The sequence below is a fragment of the Bufo bufo genome, chromosome 1, assembly GCF_905171765.1.
Source record: "Bufo bufo chromosome 1, aBufBuf1.1, whole genome shotgun sequence".
NCBI classification, from domain to species: domain Eukaryota; kingdom Metazoa; phylum Chordata; class Amphibia; order Anura; family Bufonidae; genus Bufo; species Bufo bufo.
This window is the reverse complement of record NC_053389.1, coordinates 479,872,623-479,896,006: the sequence shown is the minus strand read 5'-3', so window position 1 is coordinate 479,896,006 and position 23,384 is coordinate 479,872,623. Positions and strand designations below refer to the sequence as shown.

Genomic DNA, 23,384 nt, shown 5'->3' with positions numbered 1-23,384 from the left:
TGGGGGACATCTATGGGGGCACTTATTACTGGCACATTGGGGGCACTTCTTACTGGTACATTATTGGTGGGCACTATAGGGGCATCTACTGAGGCCACAAAGAATGGCTATTTTATATGGGGGCTCTGTATAGGGGCATTTTATACTGGGACACATTATGGTGGGTACTATGGGGAAGGTGGGAGAGGAGTACTATGGGGTCATCTACAGGGGCACTGAGAAGGGGTATTTTATACTTACAAATTATGGGGGACACTGAGGGCATCTACTGGGGCACTATATATGGGGCATTTTATACTGGTACATTATGGGGGCACTAGGAGGGAGGGGGAGAGGAGCACTATGGGGGCATTTACTGGGGGCACTATATAGGGGTATTTTATACTGGCACACTGTGGGGGCACTATGGGGACATTAGCTCAACTGGGGGCATTACAAGGGGGTATTTTTTGCACTGTCACATTATAAGGAGAATTATTTCTACTGGGGGGGCATTATGGTGGGCTTTATTACTCCCCCATGGTATGACCCCCTAGTAGCAGCACCAGCCTCTCCCTGCTCTGCTATCCCTCTGCCCCTTCTCCAAATACTTATTATGAAATCTTTCTCATTAGGATAAAACACATCCGCTCCGCTGAGCCCCCCAGCCAAAGTGTTGAAGTGGTGTCCGAGATCCCCAAGGGTCAAGCCAAGTAACTGCAAGTTTTCATATGAAATATGTTTATGTTATACACATATAGCCTACACTGTGCCCCACAATATACAGTTTCTTCTGTAAAAGTCATCAAGTGTCATGGGGGGGGGGGGGACCTTATTGTTTTTCGCCCCAGGCTTGTTTCTTTAGCTATGGCTTAAGTTATGGTAGTTATTCTCCACCATTCTTAATAGGGGGCTTTATTGCAACATATAACTCTCTTTTAATTTAAATGCTGAGAAACGGGTGGAACATATGTGATGTCATGATATGGGCAGGTCATCTGATAAGGGGGGGGGGCGGCAATTTTTATCTTGCCTAGAGCAGCAAAAATCCTTGCACCGGCCCTGTGTGATGCACACAGCGATACAGTCTCCCTCAGGGCCGGACTGGCCTACCGGGATACCGGGAAATTTCCCGGTAGGCCGCTGGCCCTGGGGCCGCTTTAAGATATGCCTGCACTTTTTCGGCGGCCGGCAGGCCGAATCCGAAAGCTCTGATCTGTAGTGGTGGCCGGTGGGTGGAGCTGAGCAGGCAGGCCGGCCTCCGTGGGAGCGGCACTACTCCCTCGACCACACTGGTGTCGCTGTGAGCGGACAGCCCCTGATCCTCCTGTCCCGGCCTGGCTGGCTGTCCTGTGTGTGGGCGCCGCCCCCTCTCTTCCTGCAAGTGGCCTCAGGCTCCCACGCCTCACCTCCAGATTCAATATGCCGGGCCCAGGCCACAGACCAGAAGCAGAGCCGACCCAATGTAAACACAGCCCTGAGAGGACTTGAGGAGCCGCAAATACTGGAGGGTAAGAAGGGGCCAGGCTGTGCCCACATGTGACTGTGCAGGCTGTCAGAGTTATGTAGTGTATATTATTTACATACAGTCTTATAAATTATAAGACTGTATGTACACTAATATACATACATAACCCTGACAGCCTGCACAGTCACATGTGGGCACAGCCCTGGCATCCAATACATATCACAGAGAGCTATACTGTGCATTATAAGCTATACTGCACAGTATAGCTCTCTGTGATATGTATTGGATGCCAGGGCTGTGCCCACATGTGACTGTGCAGGCTGTCAGGGTTATGTAGTGTATACTATTAGTTTACATACAGTCTCCAGGTTACAGGAATCTCAGGAGTGGCATCAGCTGGGCAGATCAGCTTCTAGGATTGGGCTCCATGGGCCCTCTGTGGCCCCTCACATGCTTCCTTTATGCATCACAGCAAGGAGATTGGGGCAGTTGACAGCAGGGCTCTGGCTGGAGGTAGCCCTTTGTGAAAGGTTGTCACACAGGTTGTCAGGGGCTGGGAGTGGAGAACATCTTGGTGTGTAACCTGGTGTCACTGTGCTGTACAAAGGATCTGCTGGGTATGGTGCCTCCACAGAGGGCAGGGAATCAGATTGACTGAGGAGGGCTTGCACTTTGGAGAAGAATATGTGGCTTCATGTGACAGAGCAGAGGAATGGCACAGAAGAGTGTGTGGATGAGGATACGTCGTGTCTCCAGGAGCTCTGCCCCTGACATCTCCAAGTGACAGACACTGCTGGACCCCCCCTGGCACCCTGCACCCATTATAAATGCACAGTATAGCTTTCCCTGATATGTATTGGATGCCAGGGCCATGCCCACATGTGGCGAGTGGCGGTGCATTATACACAGTAGCACGGTGTCCGGTACTCACACAAAGACGTGGTAGACAAATGCCCAGCCCCGGGGTCTCTCCAGCATGTTGCACAGGTAGTTATGCAGCCTCCGGTACTTCACGTTCCTCCGGCAGCTCTGGCTGCTGTTGTACGACAGCGGCTTCCCCAATAAGCTCATGCAAGCTCCCTGCTTTCCCCGGCGGCTCTCCTGCAAGCCCCCTCCCGGTCCCACACCGCTGCCCCTGCCAGTGTCACTGGTGCCCAGGAGAAGCAGCCCGTCCCCTCTACTGGAGTTCAACAGCACCCTGTTGCCCCGACCCGACTCCACATCTTTCATGCCGTAGTAACGGTCCCTGCCCCTGCCTTTACCTCCAGAGCTGCTTTTTATTCAGACCCTCCCACATCACCTCCACTATGGTTGCGGGACATGGCATCACCGGCGTGGGCACAGAGGGCTCCGGGTGCATGCACAGGGACAGGGTGGCAGCGCTTCCTGGTTGCAGACTGTCAGATCTGATCACAAGTTGGCACCAGCCATACATACAGGAAGGCTCTGTGTGCAGGGTGCCAGGGGAGTCCAGCAGTGTCTGTCACTTGGAGATGTCAGGGGCAGAGCTCCTGGAGACACGACGTATCCTCATCCACACACTCTTCTGTGCCATTCCTCTGCTCTGTCACATGAAGCCACATATTCTTCTCCAAAGTACAAGCCCTCCTCAGTCAATCTGATTCCCTGCCCTCTGTGGAGGCACCATGCCCAGCAGATCCTTGGCACAGCACAGTGACACCAGGTTACACACCAAGATGTTCTCCACTCCCAGCCCCTGACAACCTGTGTGACAACCTTTCACAAAGTGCTACCTCCAGCCAGAGCCCTGCTGTCAACTGCCCCAATCTCCTTGCTGTGATGTAAAAAGAAGCATGTGAGGGCTACAGAGTGCCCATGGAGCCCAGATCCTAGAAGCTGATCTGCCCAGCTGATGTCACTCCTGGAGAGTCCCTTGCTGCTCTCTGTACAGGAGGGGACAGTGATCACACAGCTCTCTGCATCCAGCAGGCTACTCAGCCTCCACACAGGCAGCTCCCAGCAGTCTACTGTGCCTCCATAGATAGAAGCCTGGAGGTCAGTTCCAGGCAGCTGAAACTCCATGACCATGCATGATGGTCAGAGGGGCTGTGAGAAGCTTGGAGCCCACCACCTCCAGGCAGCTGCACTTCAATAACTTTTCCAGGAGAATCCAGCAACTCTGTGACAGCAGGAAGGGGTTGCCAGTCACTCACTTGTCCCTGTGCAGCCTGCAGCTCCAGTCCTTCTCCTGGTGCTGCTGCTGACATACATTCAAGGGGGACAGAAGGGGAAGGGAGGGGGGGAAGGGGGGTGAGGAAGAGGGGGAAAGCCAGGTACTTACAGGAGGACTATATCTGAGTATAAATTAAAGGGGTTGTCCGGGTTCAGAGCTGAACCCGGACATACCTCCATTTTCACCCAGGCAGCCCCCCTGACTTGAGCATCGGAGCAGTTCATGCTCCGATGCTCTCCTTTGCCCTGCGCTAAATCGCGCAGGGCAAAGGCATTTTTTGGAGATCTGGTGACGTATCGGGGCTCTCCATGGGGCTGCCAGGAAGCCCAGTGACGTCACCGTCACTGATGGCCGGGATTTAGCGCTGCCCTAGCCAGTAAAACGGTAATATGAACAATGGGGTTCTACAAAAGAGCTATTGTGGGGAAAAGTTCATATTCGTGTTTACACACGTGTTTTAAAATGAATGCTTTCCCCTTTTATAAACAAGTAAATAATGATGCAACGCCGTGGGGCTGGTATGCAACTTTTTCCAGGGCTGGTTTTTATCCCCAGTCCGGCCCTGGTCTCCCTGCATTCTCCCTCTCCAATATTCGCGCATGAGAGCTTGCCACATCTCTCCCTATGCTCAACTTAGGCTAATTTCACACTGGCATTTTGGCTTTCTGTTTGTGATATCCGTTCAGGGCTCTCACAAGCGGTCCAAAACGGATCAGTTTTGCCCTAATGCATTCTGAATGGAAAAGGATCCGCTCAGAATGCATCAGTTTGCCTCCGTTCTGTCTGCATTCCGCTTTAGAGACGGACACCAAAACGCTGCTTGCAGCGTTTTGGTGTCCGTCTGACGAAACTGAGCCAAAACGGATTCGTTCTGACGCACAATGTAAGTCAATGGGGACGGATCCGTTTTCTATGACACAATCTGGCACAATAGAAAACGGATCCGTCCACCATTGACTCTCAATGGTGTTCAAGACGGATTTGTCTTGGCTATGTTAAAGATAATACAAACTGATCCGTTCTGAACGGATGCAGACGGTTGTATTATCTGAACGGATCCGTCTGTGCAGTTCCATGACGGAACCGCACCAAACATGAAAGTAGCCTTACAGGGCAATGGTGGAGACCACGCGGGATCAGGGTTTTATAGGTATGTGACAACGCAGGAGATGGCTACCTGCGGATTGGCTGGCTGCACGGCATTATGGGTGATCTTGCGTTCCCGGGCTTCTTACTTTCACTTTGTAACACGTGCATGATTTGTTACCACGCAGCGTGAGGAAATTCTGATTTTCCAAACCTTGGACTGAATTCCACTTCCAATCCTTTGCTCAACACTAATGAAAATCCATTAGCATTTACTGGCAGCAGTCTTAATGCAGAATTTTAACTACTTTAGCCTTAAAGGGAACCTGTCACCTGGATTTTGGGTATAGAGCTGAGGACATGGGTTGCTAGATGGCTGCTAGCACGTCCGCAATATCCAGTCCCCATAGCTCTGTGTGCTTTTATTGTGTAAAAAAAAGTATTTGATACGTTTAAAGGCCGATTTGTTGGCCTGAATTTGTGGGAGGGGCGCCATGCCGCCTATATCTGCCACTCACCTTTCACACAGGGCACGGACAGCAGCAGCGTTTGCAGTATCCAGACGGGAGTTCAGCGTCACAGGAAGATCTCCTTCTACACTTCCGGTCAGCTGTTTCCTCCTAGTCTCCACAGCCAGCGTCCGTGCTGCTCGTGCAGCGGGTAAGTTGAAGCTGCCTCTTAGTGCAGCATCGGGGTTTCAGTCCGGTCGGTGGGGTCGGTCCCTTCAAGGTATGGAAGGGACATCCCCACACCGGAATGGCAGTCTGGCAGCACGCTCTGCTCCCACGTGACTGGCGGTTAGGTGGCAGGAGTCAGCGTGACTCCGTCGGCATTTGTTCGTTTTAATGCGGTCAGCTGCTATTTGGGGAGGCATAGAAAGGGTAGGAGAGGGGAGGGGGTGGTTAACTCTTTCTTACTTGTGGCATAACGTCTGGCACGGGCCGCCGTGCTGTTAGCTAGGTAGGGTTTGAGACTATGGTTTGTTTAGGAATAGGGGGTAAATCGTGGAGCACCTTAAGTGGTATAATTTCACTGTCATATGTAAACGATATGGCAATGCCTTTTATGTACTACTCTCAGGGCTGGTGCAAGGATTTTTGCCACCCTAGGCAAAAGCTAATTTTGCCGCCCCCATTGGCCATACCCCTTTTCCCGCCCCTTTTTCAGCCACCTATTGCATGCAATATTTACCTATGGTCGTGTACCCTGTGCCAGTCTATGGTCATGTACCCTGTGCCAGTCTATGGTCATGTACCCTGTGCCAGTCTGACTATGATCGCGTACCCTGTGCCAGTCTGACAATGGTCATGTATATATAATATCCAGCCATTGTCAGCCACCTAGTACCATCCCAGTGATGCCAATCACTCTGCGCTGTTCAGCAGGTTGGCACACCAAACACAAGCAGTGCCACCTATTCACTGCCAGGTGCCATTCAGCCACTGTCTGAAATCCTGTGCCACCAGGGCAACATAAAACAGTATGCTGCCTTGTGCCCTCTGCCAGTCTGGCACTGTCCTGCACCCTGTACCATTCATAGCCCTTTAGACAGTCTGTGCCACTTATTAGGCTCCATGTGCCACTGCTTGGCACCCTGTGCCAGTCAGAATCTATGGCCCCTAGTCAAGCAGCAGGTGTGCCCTGACCCCTGTACACAAGTGTGTGCCACCCTGCTGCCAGTCACTGTCCTGCAGCCTCTGACACCCTAGTGCAGGTTGTCAGAGTGCGGTTGCCAGGGGTGCTCACCACGTTCTGCTCCTCGCTGTGCTCCAGGTCCACACTGCCTTGGCTCTTGCCAAGATCATGTGTCTTTGGCGCGTGATCCCACGAGACCCACCTCTGGAGGTCACTGGTCTCGCGGGATTGCGCGCCCGAAGTCAGGGCCGGTGCAAGGATTTTTGTCAACAGAAGCAAATCTACATTTTGCCCCCCCCCCCCCCCCCCCCCCCCCCCCCCCCCATCATTTCACATTTCTGCCCTCATGATTCATGTCCATTTCTTGCCCCCCCCATGTGCTAATATCATAGTGCCATCCTCTCCCCCTGCCCCCCTAATGTGCCAGTATCAAGTGCCTCTCTCCTCCCCCCTCAATGTGCCAGTATTATGGCGCCAATAGCCCCCCCTCCCCCGTGGCAGTAAAGTAACAGTCCGGTATTTAAAAAAAAAAAAAAACACTTTCAGAAAAGTTTCCCCTGGAACTCGAACTCACAACCTTTCACATCAGAGGCAAGCCATTTACCCACACAGCTATGAGAGCAGTATAGCCAGTGACTTAAAAAAAAAAGTTAAGTAACAGTCCGGGATTTAAAAAAAATAAATAAATAACACTTTCAGAAAAGTTTCTCCTGGGATTCGAACTCACAACCTTTCACATCAGAGGCAAGGCATTTACCCTCACAGCTATGATATCTGTATAGACAGTTACTTAAAAAAAATAATATAAGACTTCTACTGTAGATAACTTTGATAGTGTACATCCATACACATGACAGCTGCCCCAGTACACTGTGTATGGATGTAGCAGAGCTGGGTGTGTTGGGGCAGCTGACATGTGTATGGATGTACACTGGGTATCGAAGTTATCTACAGTAGAAGTCTTATTTTATTTTTTAAAGCAACTGGCAATACAGCTTACATAGCTGTGTGGGTAAATGTCTTGCCTCTGATGTGAAAGGTTGTGAGTTCGAATCCCAGGAGAAACATTTCTGAAAGAAAGCCTGAGTGAGATTTAAAGGGCTTCTGTCACCCCACTAAACTCATATATTTTTTTTGTGTACTTATAATCCCTATCCTGCCATATTGCCATACATTATGTTATTAATAATTTTCGTTCAGTAGATTTAGCAAAAAACTTACTTTTATGATATGCTAATTAGCTTTCTACCAGCAAGTAGGGCGTCTACTTGCTGGTAGCAGCCGCAGAAAACCGCCCCCTCCTTCTGTTGATTGACAGGGCCTGCCGCGATCTTCCTCCTCCGGCCAGCCCTGTCAGCATTTCAAAAATCGTGCGCCTGTGTTGATTCGGCGCAGGCGCTCTGAGATAAGGAGGCTCGCCTCCTCAGCACTCCCTCAGTGCGCCTGCGCCGATGACGTCTTCTCTTTCGGTGACGGAGGGGGCGGTTTTCTGCGGCTGCTACCAGCAAGTAGACGCCCTACTTGCTGGTAGAAAGGTAATTAGCATATCATAAAAGTAAGTTTTTTGCTAAATCTACTGAACGAAAAAATTATTAATAACATAATGTATGGCAATATGGCAGGATAGGGATTATAAGTACACAAAAAAAAAAATATTAGTTTAGTGGGGTGACAGAAGCCCTTTAAATACACCAGGTTATTTTCTTCGGTCACCACAGAGTCCGTGCTACAGAGGCATTGTGGTCCTTTCTTCTGGTAAGGTCCTCTCTCCACCGGCTTACACGTTTCTTACTTTCCACAGTCCCCCACCTCTGTTCATTGTCCCTCAACTGTCATTTTATCACCGTGGTCGGTTGCTCCTTTCTTGCATGCCGGTTTTCAGCAGATACGGTGTCATTATAGCCTCACGGGTGTTAGTTCGTGGGTCATTAGACTGCAATGGTTACGTTCGGCAAATTTTGTTTGTTCCCACAGTCTTATCATGTCTCACGTGTCAGATGTCGTGGATGCTTCTGGTGAAGACTTTGGTTCCAGGGTGTCAGAATCCGGCAGTATTCCATCACTTCGTAATTGGACTGTACCGAAGCTCATGTCTGAGTTGACAAAAAGAGGCATTCCTTTCCCGGCGGCTGCCCGGAAGGCAGAGCTATATCGGTTGCTGATATCCACCCCAGTAGAGGCTGGTCACCAAGAGGTCTCGATGACTACTGTCCACACTTCCTTGACCCAACTTCATGTCATGCTGAATAGTTTGACGTCATCTGTCTCAAATGTACAGTCTAGATTGGAGTCAGTGGAGTCAAGGGTCACCGTCTTATCCTCACCATCTACACAGTTATCGGTCGCAGCTGCACCCATAGCTAGCACTTCAGGTAACTTTGTTACCGTGCCCAATGTCACTCCAGCCCATTTCATTCCCGCCAATATTAAAAAAGGACTTCCAGGATGGGGAGGACGTGAACCTCGCCTCCTTGTTAATTGCCACTCGTGACCTGTCGGACATAGGGTCATCGCTTGTGGTGATGTCTCTGTCGATCCTGAAGGGTCGCGATCTCAGACTTAGTAGGAAATTGACCATCCCAGAATTTGTACTCGCTTTTAGTCTGTACAGAGACATCATATGTGTTCCGTACGACCTGATAGGAGGGAAGAATTGGACCTTTACTTGTTTAGGGTCACGGAGCTGGGTTACAAATACGGAGGTTTTGGTTTTTACGACTACCATTGCTCCTTTTCCGCATGAAAGCGGCAGCGGCTCTTTAGCCAAGTTCAGTTTCTACTACCCTACTGGGCGAATATTGACACAGATATTTTCTGAGGCATTTTTCAGATCTGAAAGCCCCGGCGTGCTCCTCTGCAGTCTATCTCCCACACGAGCGAGTGGTGTCCAAATGCTGCCAATGCTCCTAGGTCCAGTGCTTCAGCTCCTACCCCAGGTCCGTCGGATATTTAACCAAAAGAATTTGTCAGTGGATAAACTTGGCCGTCCTATCAAGTACTTGGGCAGATCACAGAGTATGCAACAATTATAATTTTTCATCATGCAAGTTAGCCAGTGCCGTCTGCTGCACACATATTGCGTAAATTGTTCCCGCGCTCATCCAATGGTAGCATGTTCATTAAATGCAGATAAACATTGCATGAGCGTCGGTAAATGTGGATCTCTACAGTTCTACTTTCAGGGGCATGAAGATTCTCATTTTTGCGATTTTCTCGTCTCAGGTTTCACAACCGGGTTTCACACAGGCCTGGTGGCATTACATGATGACACTTTTGAATGCGCAAACTTACAGTCCGCCTTACACCATCCGGGTTCTATAGATAACCTGTTACAGATTGAGTTACAGAAGGGTTACGTCATCGGCCTTTTGCTGCATCCCCTTTTGATCGGTGGCGAGTTAGTCAATAGGGGTGGTCAACGGTAATTTAGGTAAAAAAGAAAGACTATATATGATCTGTCAGCCCCTCACGATACACATGCACCAAGCCTGAATTCCCTCATACCAGCCGAGGAGGTCAGCGTGGTATATGCCTCTATCAATCAGGCAATTGCGCTCATTTTAGTTACAGGTCCTGGCGCAGTTCTGTCCAAAGCGGACATATCGGATGCTTTTAAATTAATTCCGATCAGGCCAGAGCTTTGGCAATGGCACAGAATTAAGTGGAAAGCCTCTTATTATTTTGCCACGAAGTTGACCTTTGGATCCCGAAGCAGCCCCTGGATTTTCGATCAGCTGGCAAAAGCGTTACACTGGATCCTTGAGAACAAGTTCAGTTGTGAACACGTCATACACTACCTAGATGATTTTCTACTGATCGAATCTCCACAGGGCATGCAGGAGGATTTACAGAGCCTCCTAACTTGTTTTGCGCAGTTAGGGATTCCAGTTTCCCCTAAGAAGGTGGATGGTCCTTCTACCACCATTACCTTCTTAGGCATCGTTTTGGATACCGGGAGCATGTCCGCCAGGTTGCCGGTAGACAAATTAATTAGGGTCAAAGAAGTCATTCACAAATTTACAGTTGGTAGGGTCTCCACAAAGGTTGAGTTACAGTCACTATTAGGCATGCTTAATTTTGCAATGCGCGTCATTCCTAAGGGTAGGTCTTTCGTGGCACGTTTGTTACCACTCCTTTTAAAAGCCCCCTGTCAGGATAGTCCGGTGTATTTGGATTGTCAAGCCCAGGCAGATCTAGTCATGTGGGATCATTTTTTGTGTCAGTGGAATGGCGTATCCATGTTCATTCCAGCAGTCTCAAAGAACTCCCCCCATCATTTTTTTCCTAGTAGTCCTGTCAAATACTGGTTATGCTGCAATTTTTGGCCCCCATTGGCTGAACGGGACATGGCCACTAGAAATGCTCAAGCCCACGGGGGTTTTTCACTCTACCGAGGCAGGGGTTTTATATCCATGGTGGCAGCAGCCTATGCTTGGGGTAGCTCTTGGGCGGACCGTACCGTTGTTTTCACTTCCGATAGTCCCTCCACCGTTAGTATTCTGAGCAGTGGTAAATCTAAGTCACAACTGGCCATGTCATTCATGAGGCGTCTGGTACAATTATCGCTAGAGCATAATTTCCGATTTTGTGGCTCCCTCGTACATGACACGCAGATGGTAGCAGTGGACGTTTTAGCTAAGCATAATTACTCTCTGTTTTCCCAGGTTTATCCAGGAGCCGATGCTTCAAGAACACCGTCTCCTCATCTGGCCTCGTTAGTACTGGTGTAAATAAGTACTTAGCTGCTGCCCATGTTCTGTTTTCTAGGTCTCTCTCAGCCAACACGACCAGAGCATACAACACCGGGTGGCAGTTGTACTGTAGGTTCCAACAGGAACATTCTCGAGGCGATTTAAGTCATATAGACTGCATATTGTCTTTCATCGGGTATTGTCATGCACAAATGAACCTCTCACATAGTACTGTCAGAACATATCTGGCCGGTGTCCCCAGCTCAGAGTGTTTTATCCTGTCCTTACCAGTAACCAAAAACTCTCAGTTAGGTCCCCCTACTCAGATCAGATTTTTCCGCACCACGCACCAATGGTGTCCCGTTCAGGTTTTACAAAAGTTGTCGTGTTCATTGGCCGGCCGCAGCGCGGATACTCCTTTGCTTCCCTTCGGTTCGGCGGCTCTGTCCACCTCCCAATTTGTGTTTTATGTACGTGTCTTGGCCGTAAATTTAGGTATCGACCCACTCGTCATTTCAGGACATTCTTTTAGGATAGGTGCCGCGTCAGCTGCTTCAAAGAATCGAGTCCCCGCTCACATTATTCGTAAGTTGGGCCGCTGGCGCTCGTCTTGTTTTAATAGATATGTTCCTAACCCTGTGCAGGAAATTTCATGTGCCTTCCAGAGTTTGGCATTGTAATGTCTAATAAATGTGTTTGAACTTCATGCTGTTTTTTTGGCCTCTTTCAGGGGTACCTTTGACGAGAACGGTTATGGCACCACTCAAACCGTTAGCATCTGTTATGAGTAAATGGGGTAGGTAGGTTCTTACTGGTAGCCTCGATCACAAGTTTAAAGGCCGATTTGTTGGCCTGAATTTGTGGGAGGGGCGCCATGCCGCCTATATCTGCCACTCACCTTTCACACAGGGCACGGACAGCAGCAGCGTTCCCTCTCTGCCCACCCTTTTCTCAATACTCTCCCACAGAGTATGCCCTCTTTCAGGTGTACCTTCGACGAGAACGGTTATGGCACAACTCAAACCGTTAGCATCTGTTATGAGTAAATGGGGTAGGTAGGTTCTTTTACTGGTAGCCTCGATCACAAATATGCAAATTACCCTGAGATGAGTCCTGTACGTGAGATGAGTCAGGGATAGGACTCATCTCACGTTAATTTGCATATGTATCAAATCAGTTTTTTTACACAATAAAAGCACACAGAGCTATGGGGACTGGGTATTGCTGATGGCCACTATCTAGCAACCTATGTCCTCAGCTCTATTCACAAAATCCCGGTGACAGGTTCCCTTTAAGGGCATCAGAACATATATGCAACAAGACAACAGTATCCTGGAATATACATACTTAACTGTAAGCGCCTCATCAGCACTACAGTGCCGAGAAAGATAAATGGTGAATAATTCTACACGTATTAGCTTGTCATTTGCAGTTTGTGCTCCTAGATCACACATCAGCACACGAATCTCCCACATAGTTTGTAGTATGTTCAGAATTATCTATTAGTCACTGACAGCTCCGCAGAATAGACTGAGCACTCTACCAACAGGAATCAATGTCAGGAAAGGAACTGACACATTAGAAGTCTAGACGGATAGATTCATGACTTCAAATCTCTGTCTCTCTGCACCAAGTCATACAGTAGAGATACATATTAAAATGTTAGTTGCCTGCTGCTGCCACAGGGGGAAGTTTACAACTCAGCTCCTATTGAACTTGATAATGAACCCACAGCAGTATGCTAGTAAACTCCCTCTAGTGGTGGCTCCACTGAAAAGTCAGAAAATTTCACTATGGTTGAGGACAGCAACTCTTACTAGTCATTGATTGTCTTTCCAAAGTTTGCTACTCTCTATGTGATCCCTACTCGTACCTTATCTGGGTTTCATGTTTCATTTATTACCAAAGATATATACAGTAAGAATGGTTTTCCCCACCAAGATGTCCAATAGTCACTGGCATAGGTTCCCTTTTGTGCATGTGTTAATGGCTAGCTACAATCTCTGGTCTCTAAAAGTCCTGTATATATTAGGCTATGCTTATATCATCATAGGAGGCTGTGTCTCAAATTTCATAATGAGATGCTTTGGCAGAACCTACCAGATGCCATTATAAAAAAGACTGCAGAATCTCTCAGATTCTCTCAGATTCTGATCCTGATGCAGCGATTTGCAATGTTTGAGTTTTCGTTTTTTGCTCCTTGCCTTTCCAGAGCCATAACCTTTTTTATTTTTAAAAGATAACTTGTAGTTTCTAATTCCACCATCTAATTTGGCATACAATGTAGAGGGAAGCTGGAAAAAAATTCCAAAGTGAGTGGAATTGGGGAAAAAAAGCAATACTGCCACAGTTTAATGGGCTTTGCTTTTATGGTATTCACTGGTATTTAATGTGGTAAAACTGACTTGTGATCTTCATTCTCTGGGTCAGTACGATATGGTGATACCACACGTATATATTTATTTTTTTCGTTTTGATACTGAGAAAAAAAAAACTTTTGAAAAAATTAATTTTTTTCTTGTCATATCCATATTCTGCCCCCCATAACTTTTTATAGTTATTTCTATGCAGATGTGTGAGGGCTTTTGTAGGAAGATCTGTAGTTTTTGCTAATACCATTTTGGGGTGTGTATGATTTTTTGATCACTTATTATTCAATTTTTTGGGAAGCAAAGTGATGAGAAAATAGCGAATCAGCCATTCACCGTACAGGATATTTTTTAAATTATTTAATAGTAAAAGCGTTTCCGCACACAGTGATGCCTATTGTTATATATATCTTTTTGTTTATTTTTAATTTTTATTTTGAGGAAAGGGAGGCGGTTAGAATTTTTATATATTTTGTTTTTCATATTTTTCTTTTTCCTTTTTTCAAAAAAATTTTTGGTTCCCCAATTGGAAACAGAAGAAGGCTATAGCGTGAAGGGGTTAAACTCTGTCCTACATTGCCTACACGCTGCCTATTATACATTTGGTAGGTATCTGGGGGGGGGTTAGGTGATACAGCACGATCACAATGCACCAGAAAAATGAAGTTGTTTTCCTTTTCATAAATAGCTCCTTCTGAAATAGAAGAGAGAATGATATGATCCTTATAACACTTTCAGGCCCACAACATGTATCTGGTGGGCCCCTGGGGCCTGTGAAATGAAAGCTCCCTACGTTTGCATAATATTGTCTTTTAACTGGATTCAGTTAAAGTCAGGTCCCCATACGGTGACTCTTGGGAGGCTAGTTGGGGCCCATTTTCTTGACAAAGTACTTCTGAAATAGATACCATAACAAATTTTATATATAACTCCAAACTCCAAATAACAATGAATTCCCATCATGAGCAAACCAATTGGAAAAAAAAAAACAAGGAACAAAGAGTGGGAAAATTAGGTTCCATTGTGGAGGCTAAAGGAAAATCCAATTACTGGTAAGAAATTTTCATCTTTTCCCAACAGCACTCAGCAGGAGGAAAACAACTGACTAGGGTGGGACTACGGAAGATAGCAATTTATGCTCAAACGATAGATCCCAACTTTCAAGAACATCCGACTTATAATGCTTGCAGAAAAAAGATGGAGAGGACCAAGTTGCTGCCCTACAAATTTCCTGTAATGAATAGAGATGGCCTTGTGGTTCGCCCGGCGGTCGTTTCGCAGCGAACTTTGCTTCTTCGTGATTCGCCGAACATTGCGAACATATGGCGATGTCTGCCGGCGACATATTCTTTCACATTGCGCCGAAATTTGATCCATGACAAATCCATCAGGTGGTACAGGACAGCCAATTGAAACGTTTAAGTACATGGACACAGCCCCACCCTATTACAGAACCCGATCTGACAGCCATTTTACATTCTGTATTTTGCCAGTGTAGGGAGAGGTTGCTTTGTGGAGCAGGGACAGACTGTTAGGGACACCAAGCGCTAGCTAATAGGGCCACAAAAGTCCTTTTTAGGACTGTTATAGGTGTGCTATCGATAGGTGTGATATACTGAGGGGTGTGATATACTTATAATATACTTTCCAACATTGAAAGTATATTATAGTGCATTTGTATTGTGTAGCACTTGTGTGTGGTTCTGCTGCGATACCGCAGCTACAGTACAGACCAAAAGTTTGGACACACCTTCTCATTCAAAGAGTTTTCTTTATTTTCATGACTATGAAGGCATCAAAACTATGAATTAACACATGTGGCATTATATACATAACAAACAAGTGTGAAACAACTGAAAATATGTCATATTCTAGGTTCTTCAAAGTAGCCACCTTTTGCTTTGATTACTGCTTTGCACACTCTTGGCATTCTCTTGATGAGCTTCAAGAGCTAGTCCCCTGAAATGGTCTTCCAACAGTCTTGAAGGAGTTCCCAGAGATGCTTAGCACTTGTTGGCCCTTTTGCCTTCACTCTGCAGTCCAGCTCACCCCCAAACCATCTCGATTGGGTTCAGGTCCGGTGACTGTGGAGGCCAGGTCATCTGGCGCAGCACCCCATCACTCTCCTTCATGGTCAAATAGCCCTTACTTTCAAAGTTTTCCCAATTTTTGGGCTGACTGACCTTCATTTCTTAAAGTAATGATGGCCACTCGTTTTTCTTTACTTAGCTGCTTTTTTCTTGCCATAATACAAATTCTAACAGTCTATTCAGTAGGACTATCAGCTGTGTATCCACCTGACTTCTCGTCAACGCAACTGATGGTCCCAACCCCATTTATAAGGCAAGAAATCCCACTTATTAAACCTGACAGGGCACACCTGTGAAGTGAAAACCATTTCACAGGACTACCTCTTGAAGCTCATCAAGAGAATGCCAAGAGTGTGCAAAGCAGTAATCAAAGCAAAAGGTGGCTACTTTGAAGAACCTAGAATATGACATATTTTCCGTTGTTTCACACTTGTTTGTTATGTATATAATTCCACATGTGTTAATGTTATGGACTATTGATACAAAATGGATACTTGCTTGTTGAGGACTATGTTTAGCTAAGATGGCGGCCAGGCATTCAGCCAACACCTATAAACTAGAATCTTACTTTGTGTTTTATCATGTGTTTCTTTGTGGTTTCCGTTCAGCTCAAGCAAGCAGTTACAAAGAAAGAAGAAGTAACGGTTTCACCCACTAGCAAGGGGGGAGGGGGGAGGAATTTCTTCTGGCCGTCAAGGTTACAGAAAAGTATAGAGTTCATAGCCAATAGAAAAGATATACTTTATCTTTCACTCACCCCCCCTCCCACTTCTCCCTGTCGTAAAACCTATGAATTGTCTGCTGTTTTCAGAAATAAACCAGAGATACTGTTTAACTCCGAGCTGTGGGTTGACTCAGTTTTGATCTCTCCGTGCACGTACATTAATTAATTTGGAGCAGTACATCAACCGAACTGGCAGCTTGGCCAGAACCAGAACAATTTTGGCGCCCAATCGTGGGGCTCGAGGATTAGACCCTCTGTTCCCGTACCCCCAGAGACCAGACGAGGAGAGGCGCACTAACGGACACCGGGATCGTAACCCGTGATATGAGGTAAGAAAATTGAGTCATCTTGCCCATAAAGTGTCCCCTGGTGTAGCCTCTTGGTGTTCGTCTGAGGGAGGGGTGCGGAAGCAGTCTGGGACGTCCTCGAGGGCATGAAAGTAAGAACCCCATATGTTTTTTTAAAGTCTTGATGTACTGTGTTGTGCCTATAAGTTGTGAAGACCCTGTTGACAAGTATCACTGACTGAGACACGGAGTTCTCCTGTGTGCCTGTATCGGAGTTCAGCCCGGTGTCTGACTCAAATCTCCATAAAGGGGACGATCACAGATGGGTGGAGAGCGGTTCGCGGTAGCCCAGAGTGTGCTGACCGGGACTCAAAGGTCTTCACGTCCAGTGATTACTCTATACAGAGGTCTTTAGGCGGCTTCAGTATGTACGAGAGATAATGGGAAATGAGGAAAGTGTCCCGAAGGGCTACTGTTCACCTGAACAGTACGTGGCGGACAGGAGAGGCAAACGTTTCATAAAAGGATTAACTAAGTTGGAGAAGAGTTATAGTGTCTGTAAAGGAGGCATCCTATGTAGTGCCACCTGGCAAGTGTTTTTAAACGAGAAGAGGGGGAAGTTAGAAGATGATAAATTGACAGACATGGTCCGTGTGTGGTTGGACTGTAGTAAAGAATTTGAACAGACCGGGGGGAACTAAATTTTGATGAGAAAAGACAGAGATATTTCTGTAAGCCTGGTGTTGCATTGATACATGACTTGCCACCACCCTATAATGGCGCCGGGAAGAAAGCAGGTGGGTGGACCTGCAAAACATGTGGTCAACAGAATCCCTCCTCCCGTGATACGTGCCTTCCCTGTGGGGTTCCCCACCCACAAAACCACACCTTGGTAACTACTTCCCGGCACGTCCCATCACTTCCCGTGTTAGCTACAGCGCCATCTTGTCCCCAGGCAACGCCCATGAACGGACCTTTAATATCATTAGGTCCGGACCCCCCCATCACTCCTATGTCACCCTTGCCCCTTCCTACTACCTTGTACCCCATGGTTAACCCGGACGGTACATTCATGCTACCCCACTCACCTGCCACCCTTACTCCTATAATGGTAGGGGGGCAACCTGATGAAGCAGAACAGGGGGATGCAGACGGTGCTGCAGGATCCACAATGGGCATACAAAATGCACCGGGTAATATGCAGACTCCTTCGCGGGGTACCCCGACAGACTACGGTGATCCGCCAACTTTATCCCTGGCACCACAGTGGACTGTGCCCATGGTCGTGCGCCCATCACGACGTTCACAAGATCAAATACTGCAGGGTCAGATTACAGAGTTACAAAAGAACTTACAGAAAATTGAGCAGGGAAACCTTGAGACACTGAAAGAAGCCCTAGCACTTAACCGGCCACAGGGACCACCAAAATATGTGTCTTTCACCCCACAACAGTTATTCACCATAGTGAATTTACTGCCTGACCCTGAGACCCATCCCATGCCCTTTTTCAGGAAACTGTCCCAAGTGCATCAAACCTATGGGTGCACATGGTCGGACCTGCAAAGTATAGTGGAAAACAAGACAGGTGAATACTCCACACTGATAATGGATCAAATCCACATCCCTGAACTTAAAGGTGCTAACTTTGACCCCCGGGATCATGAGTCTGGAGAATTCTTTATAGAACAACTACAGAAATGGGCGAAAGCACGATTAGCAGACCAATCCACGACATTACAGGATATGACACAGGAAAAAGTTGAAACTGTCGAGAAATTTGCTCAGAGGATTAAACAAAATTACAAAGACATGGGTTTTAGTCAGAATGAGCCTGTTCATCTCAGACTCTTGGCCCGCTCGTTTGTCGATGGTCTACGACCAGAGATAAACAAAGCCCTTGTGACCTGTCGCCCCGAGTGGAAATCCTTGACACTAGATATGTTGGAGCAGATTGCAAAGGGTCTAGAGAGTAACACAAAGAAAACCAGTGCTGCTGTGATAGCCGTAATGTCAGGAGAAGATGGTGGGTAGAACACCCACCCCCTTATGTCTGTTATGGGTGCGGCTAAAGCCCGGACACATAAAACGGCACAGCCGTAGCAAAACATCTGTGGCCAACCAATCAACGGCGACAGGGGGGCACTCAGCCCCCTTCATCGCAATAGGTCGCTGGCAAACCTGTTGCAGGGTGGGGACATTCCATATATGAACAGTCTCTACCCCCTCCTACCGGTCCCACCCCTCGAGTGACTCTCGAGGTTGCAGGGAAGGAACTTTCATTTCTTGTGGACACTGGTGCAGCCCCGCTCAGTGTATTATGTGAGACTGCCGTACTCATTCTTGGCTCACTGACATTCAATTACCTTGTTCTGGACTAGAGGGGGTAGTGCAGCACTAACTCCGTGACCAAGCCACTCACAGTCACTTCCCCTAGATTCTCCCGGACTAAAACCCCCCCAAACTCCACCTCCCTGCAGGAAGTCATGTCGCAATTTGTTGTCAGCCAAACATGACCCCTTCAATCTGTTAGGCTCTGATTTTCTTCAGAAAATCCAGGCTAACATACAGTTCAAAGAGGATGGAACAGTCACCCTCGGTACAGCCCTACACCCGGAAGATACTTGCATCCTTATGGCATTAACCACACTTCAGGACGCTGACTCATATGAACAAGGGGATTCGCTGCAAACCATTTTGCACCTCATCCCCGATACTCTCTGGACCAAAGGACCCCAGGATATCGGACGCCTCAATGTCCCACCGGTCACTGTGACCCTGAAGGATCTCAAGGTCCTGCCATACAAAGCGCAATATCCGCTTTCTATCTCACAACAGGATGCTATTACCCTCCATGTGCAGGCCCTCCTGCAGAATGGGGCAATCAAGATCACTACTTCTCCCTGTAACTCACCCCTTTACCCAGTACGGAAGAAAAGGGAGAAAGGACAGCCTCCAACGTACCGCATGGTGCAGGACCTCCGAGCTGTCAATGAGGCTACTGTTCTTGAGACACCTATTGTCCCCAATCCGCACACACTCCTTGCTGGCATTCCCACCCACTGCCACTACTTTCACTGTCATTTGATCTGGCCAATGCATTCTTTTCTGTTCCCATACATGAGAAATGTCAGTTTCTTTTTGCTTTCACACATGCAGGCAAACCGTTACACCTGGATGTTATGCATCAAGGGGCTCAAAACAGCCCTTCATGCTTCAGCATGGCTATGTCCTCTGTTCTGCAACCCCTGGCAAGCAGATCACCCGGATGTGGAAAATCCTCCAGTATGTGGATGACCTTCTCCTCTGTTGCGGTCTCTCCCCAAAATCTGCATGACAAAATCTGTCTCACTTCTCCAGTTTTTAGCCTCTGCTGGATGTCGAGTCTCACAAGCCAAAACTACAAACTGTGTCTCCCCCAAGTTGTCTTCCTAGGTCATTGCATCTCTCAAGGTCACAAGCACCTAACTGAGGCGAGGAAGAAGGCTATCTCTGACAATCCAACTCCCGGACACTCCTCATCAGCTGCAAACCTTTCTGGGGACTCAATCTCCTACTGTAGGCATTGGATATCTGATGCTTCTGTCCTCATGCAGCCCTTATATGACTGTATACCTCGTATGCTGCTACTCCTTTCCAGATGTCAATGGAGGCCGGAGAAGCTTTCAGTCATTGAAGGCCGCATTGCATCTGCCCCTGCTCTTGGCATCCCCAACTACAACCTTCCTTTCGGCTGTATGTCATGGAACGCCAAGGTCACGCCACTGGAGTCCTCACTCAAACTCATGGTGGCCGCAATCGGCCCTTGGGTTACTATTCTAAGCGTCTTGACCCGGTAGCCAGAGCGCCCCTTCCTGTGTCAGAGCTATCTATGATGCCAGCTCTCTTCTAAAATGTCACATCTGACGTTGTGCTGGGTCATCCCCTCACTATTCTGGCTCCCCATGACATTTCTGCCATCCTCCAGCAGACTCAACCTAAACACCTCACTGCACAGCGCCACCTCCGGCTTCAGTGTAGTTTGCTTCTGCCAGATAATGTCACCAATTCAGAGGTGCCACATCCTCAATCCTGCTGCACTCCTTCATCTTCCAAGGGGGGAGTATAATGGAGATTCTGAAGATTTTATTGATCTACATGCTGAAGAGGATCTTCAGGAAGAAGAACTATGGGCCTCAACCGACTCTCTTTACAAGGAACAAGAACATGATTGCATCACAATGATGGAAGCTGAAGTAGGGACACCACCATCAGTCCAAGACACTCCTCTGACAAACCCTCATTGGATTCTCTTTGTGGACGGCTCAAGGTACGCCGATGACAAGGGGAAGTTCCATACAGGCATGGCAGTCACAAGTGAGCATGAAGTGCTGTGTGAAAGACAATTGCGCCCAGACCAGTCAGCACAATAAGCTGAACTCATTGCCCTCACTGAAGCCTGCCTCATGGCAAAAGACTCTAACGCCAATATCTACACAGATTCTAGATATGGTGGTGTCCCTTTGGAGTGGTTCATGACTTTGGACTAATATGGAAGGCCCGGGATTACATCACAGCTGCAGGAACCCTGATTAAGAATGCTGCAGCAGTAGCAGCCCTAATGGCAGCAGTACTCCTGCCCAACCAAGTGGCAGTGATCAAAGTAAAGGCCCATACTCGAGCTGACACCCCTGAGGCCAGAGGAAACGCCCTAGCTGACCAAGCGGCCAAGGAAGCAGCAGTGAAAGAGGAAAGAGTCCAGTCAGACCAGATTATGATAACACAGGAAGACCTGGAACAAGAAGAAATTACATGGGACCTACTGAAACAAATGCAGAAAACAGGCCACTCCCAGGGAAAAGGAAATCTGGCTGAAAGAATCTTTCTCTGAAGAAGAATCTGGACTCTGGACACAAGGAAAGAGAGTCTGCCTACCCAGAGCTCTTTATCCCCTAATAGCCTCAGTGGCCCATGGGCCCACCCACCAATCCAAAAACCATCATGAAAGAACTAATTGACAAAATATGGGTGGCCCCAGGGATAACCCCCTGTCCTGGTGAGACATACTCAAGCGTGTACTATCTGTGCAGAGTGTAACCCCGGCAGAACGAGCCCCACTCCCAGAAAAGTCTCCCGAAAGCCTTATATCCCTTTCAGAGGATACAAATCGATCATATCCAGTGCCAATGTGCCAAGGTTTAAATATGTGCTAGTATTGATAGACTTGTTCTCTGGGTGGCCATGAAGCTACCCCGTCCGAAACCAGACAGCAACCACTACTGCACAAAAAAACTGATACAGGAGCTTGTCTGTAGGTTCGGAGTTCCTGAGGTCATTGAGAAGTGATCTAGGGCCCTGCATTCACTGCTAGTCTAACCCAAGAGGTCTGGAAGATGGTAGGGTCACACCTTGGCGTATCTACCCCATACAGGCCCCAAACCAGCGGCAAAGTCGAAAGATTGATCGGGGTGTTAAAATCTAAATGCTGAAGATGACCAGGGAGACAGGGCTTAATTGGGTTCAGTGTTTGCCTATAACCCTCTTTTCAGTTAGGCATTACACCAAGGCCCCCACACAAACTAACCCCATATGAGATCTTATTTGGAACAAGGCCAAGAATGGGACAGTATTTCCCACAACAGTTACAATGCATTATGAATCTGTTGCAAAATATGTGATAGCCTTGAGCAAGCAATTGTCTAATATAATGCACAAGTTTTCTCTTCCATTCCAGATCCTAACTCCCTGGAGGGAAGCACCACTCTCCAAACCTGAGAGAGTGGGTGGTGGTCAAGAAACACGTCAGAAGCACCCTCGAACCACGATTCGACGGGAACCTTACCAGGTGTTGCTGACCACCCCAAACCTCTGTGTAACGCGAAGGGTGACCCACCTGGATCCACGCTTCACATTGTAAAAGAGTGTCAGGCTGTCCCCACCCGTCCAGGAACCATAAGCCATGAGGATTCACATACTGATCAAGACTTTGACAGTGGGCATATCTGCAGTATTCACGCCACTGGGTGATGAATGGGACAATTCACTGATACGGCACCATCAATTTTAGTCCAGGGGTGAAGGAGACTGAAACTCTGAGAGATTGTTGGATCTGTACCCACAGTCCCGTGAGTTCAACAGTATGCCTTATTTTGCAATACCCCTGGGACCTTTCTGAACTGATTGACCTGTCTAATTCTACCATCTTTCTCACTAGTATACACCAAGTTAAATCCAGATACAAACAAGGACAGGGAAGTAGCCTTTACATGTGGCAGGGTGGGCAGATGCCCCCTTGGCTCATGATATAAACAGATCAGGACCCTCGGCAAGAGGGACACTGGGCTAATGTCACATGTTTTCTAGCAGGACACACTGTTATTGTCTCAAGTACAAACCAAAGGTATGACATTTAGTCCACACATACACTCAGGTTGCAATGATTCAAAAACAGACAGCCACGTGCAGTGTATTGGTGTAGATGCTGAGAACGGAAAAGGATCTGCCCTGTAACAACCGTACTGTACAGGATCTCCGGACAGGTTTATTAGCTAACGACACCGAAAGTCAGTCAAAAGGATATGAGTTGGCGAAAGGGACACAATTAGCCAAACTAATTACCCGATTATTCAATGGCACAGCAGTATCAGTTCCAGACGACATATACTTAGTTTGTGGACACAAAGCATACAAATGGTTATCCGAGAATGTCACAGGACTGTGCACCATCGCCAGGCTTACTCCTGCTACCTTTATAGTACCACACTCTGAAATTGACATAAATGCAGTACCAAAACACACCTTGTATCGTAGGGCCAAAGATAACACACCCAGACCAAATGGCAAGCCACATGTAGTAGAGATGAGCATTACCAACAAAATTGTTA

The 23,384-nt window shown here is 47.6% G+C and overlaps 1 long non-coding RNA gene across 1 annotated transcript; it reads right to left on the bottom strand.

The window, feature by feature from the left end:
• Positions 1 to 521: 521 nt before the first annotated feature.
• Positions 522 to 20,540, bottom strand: LOC120987086. The gene is made up of 3 exons (XR_005775908.1): positions 20,336 to 20,540; positions 3,192 to 3,201; positions 522 to 532 (listed from the first exon to the last, which is right to left on the bottom strand). It is a non-coding gene; the product is annotated as an uncharacterized LOC120987086 (long non-coding RNA).
• Positions 20,541 to 23,384: the final 2,844 nt, after the last annotated feature.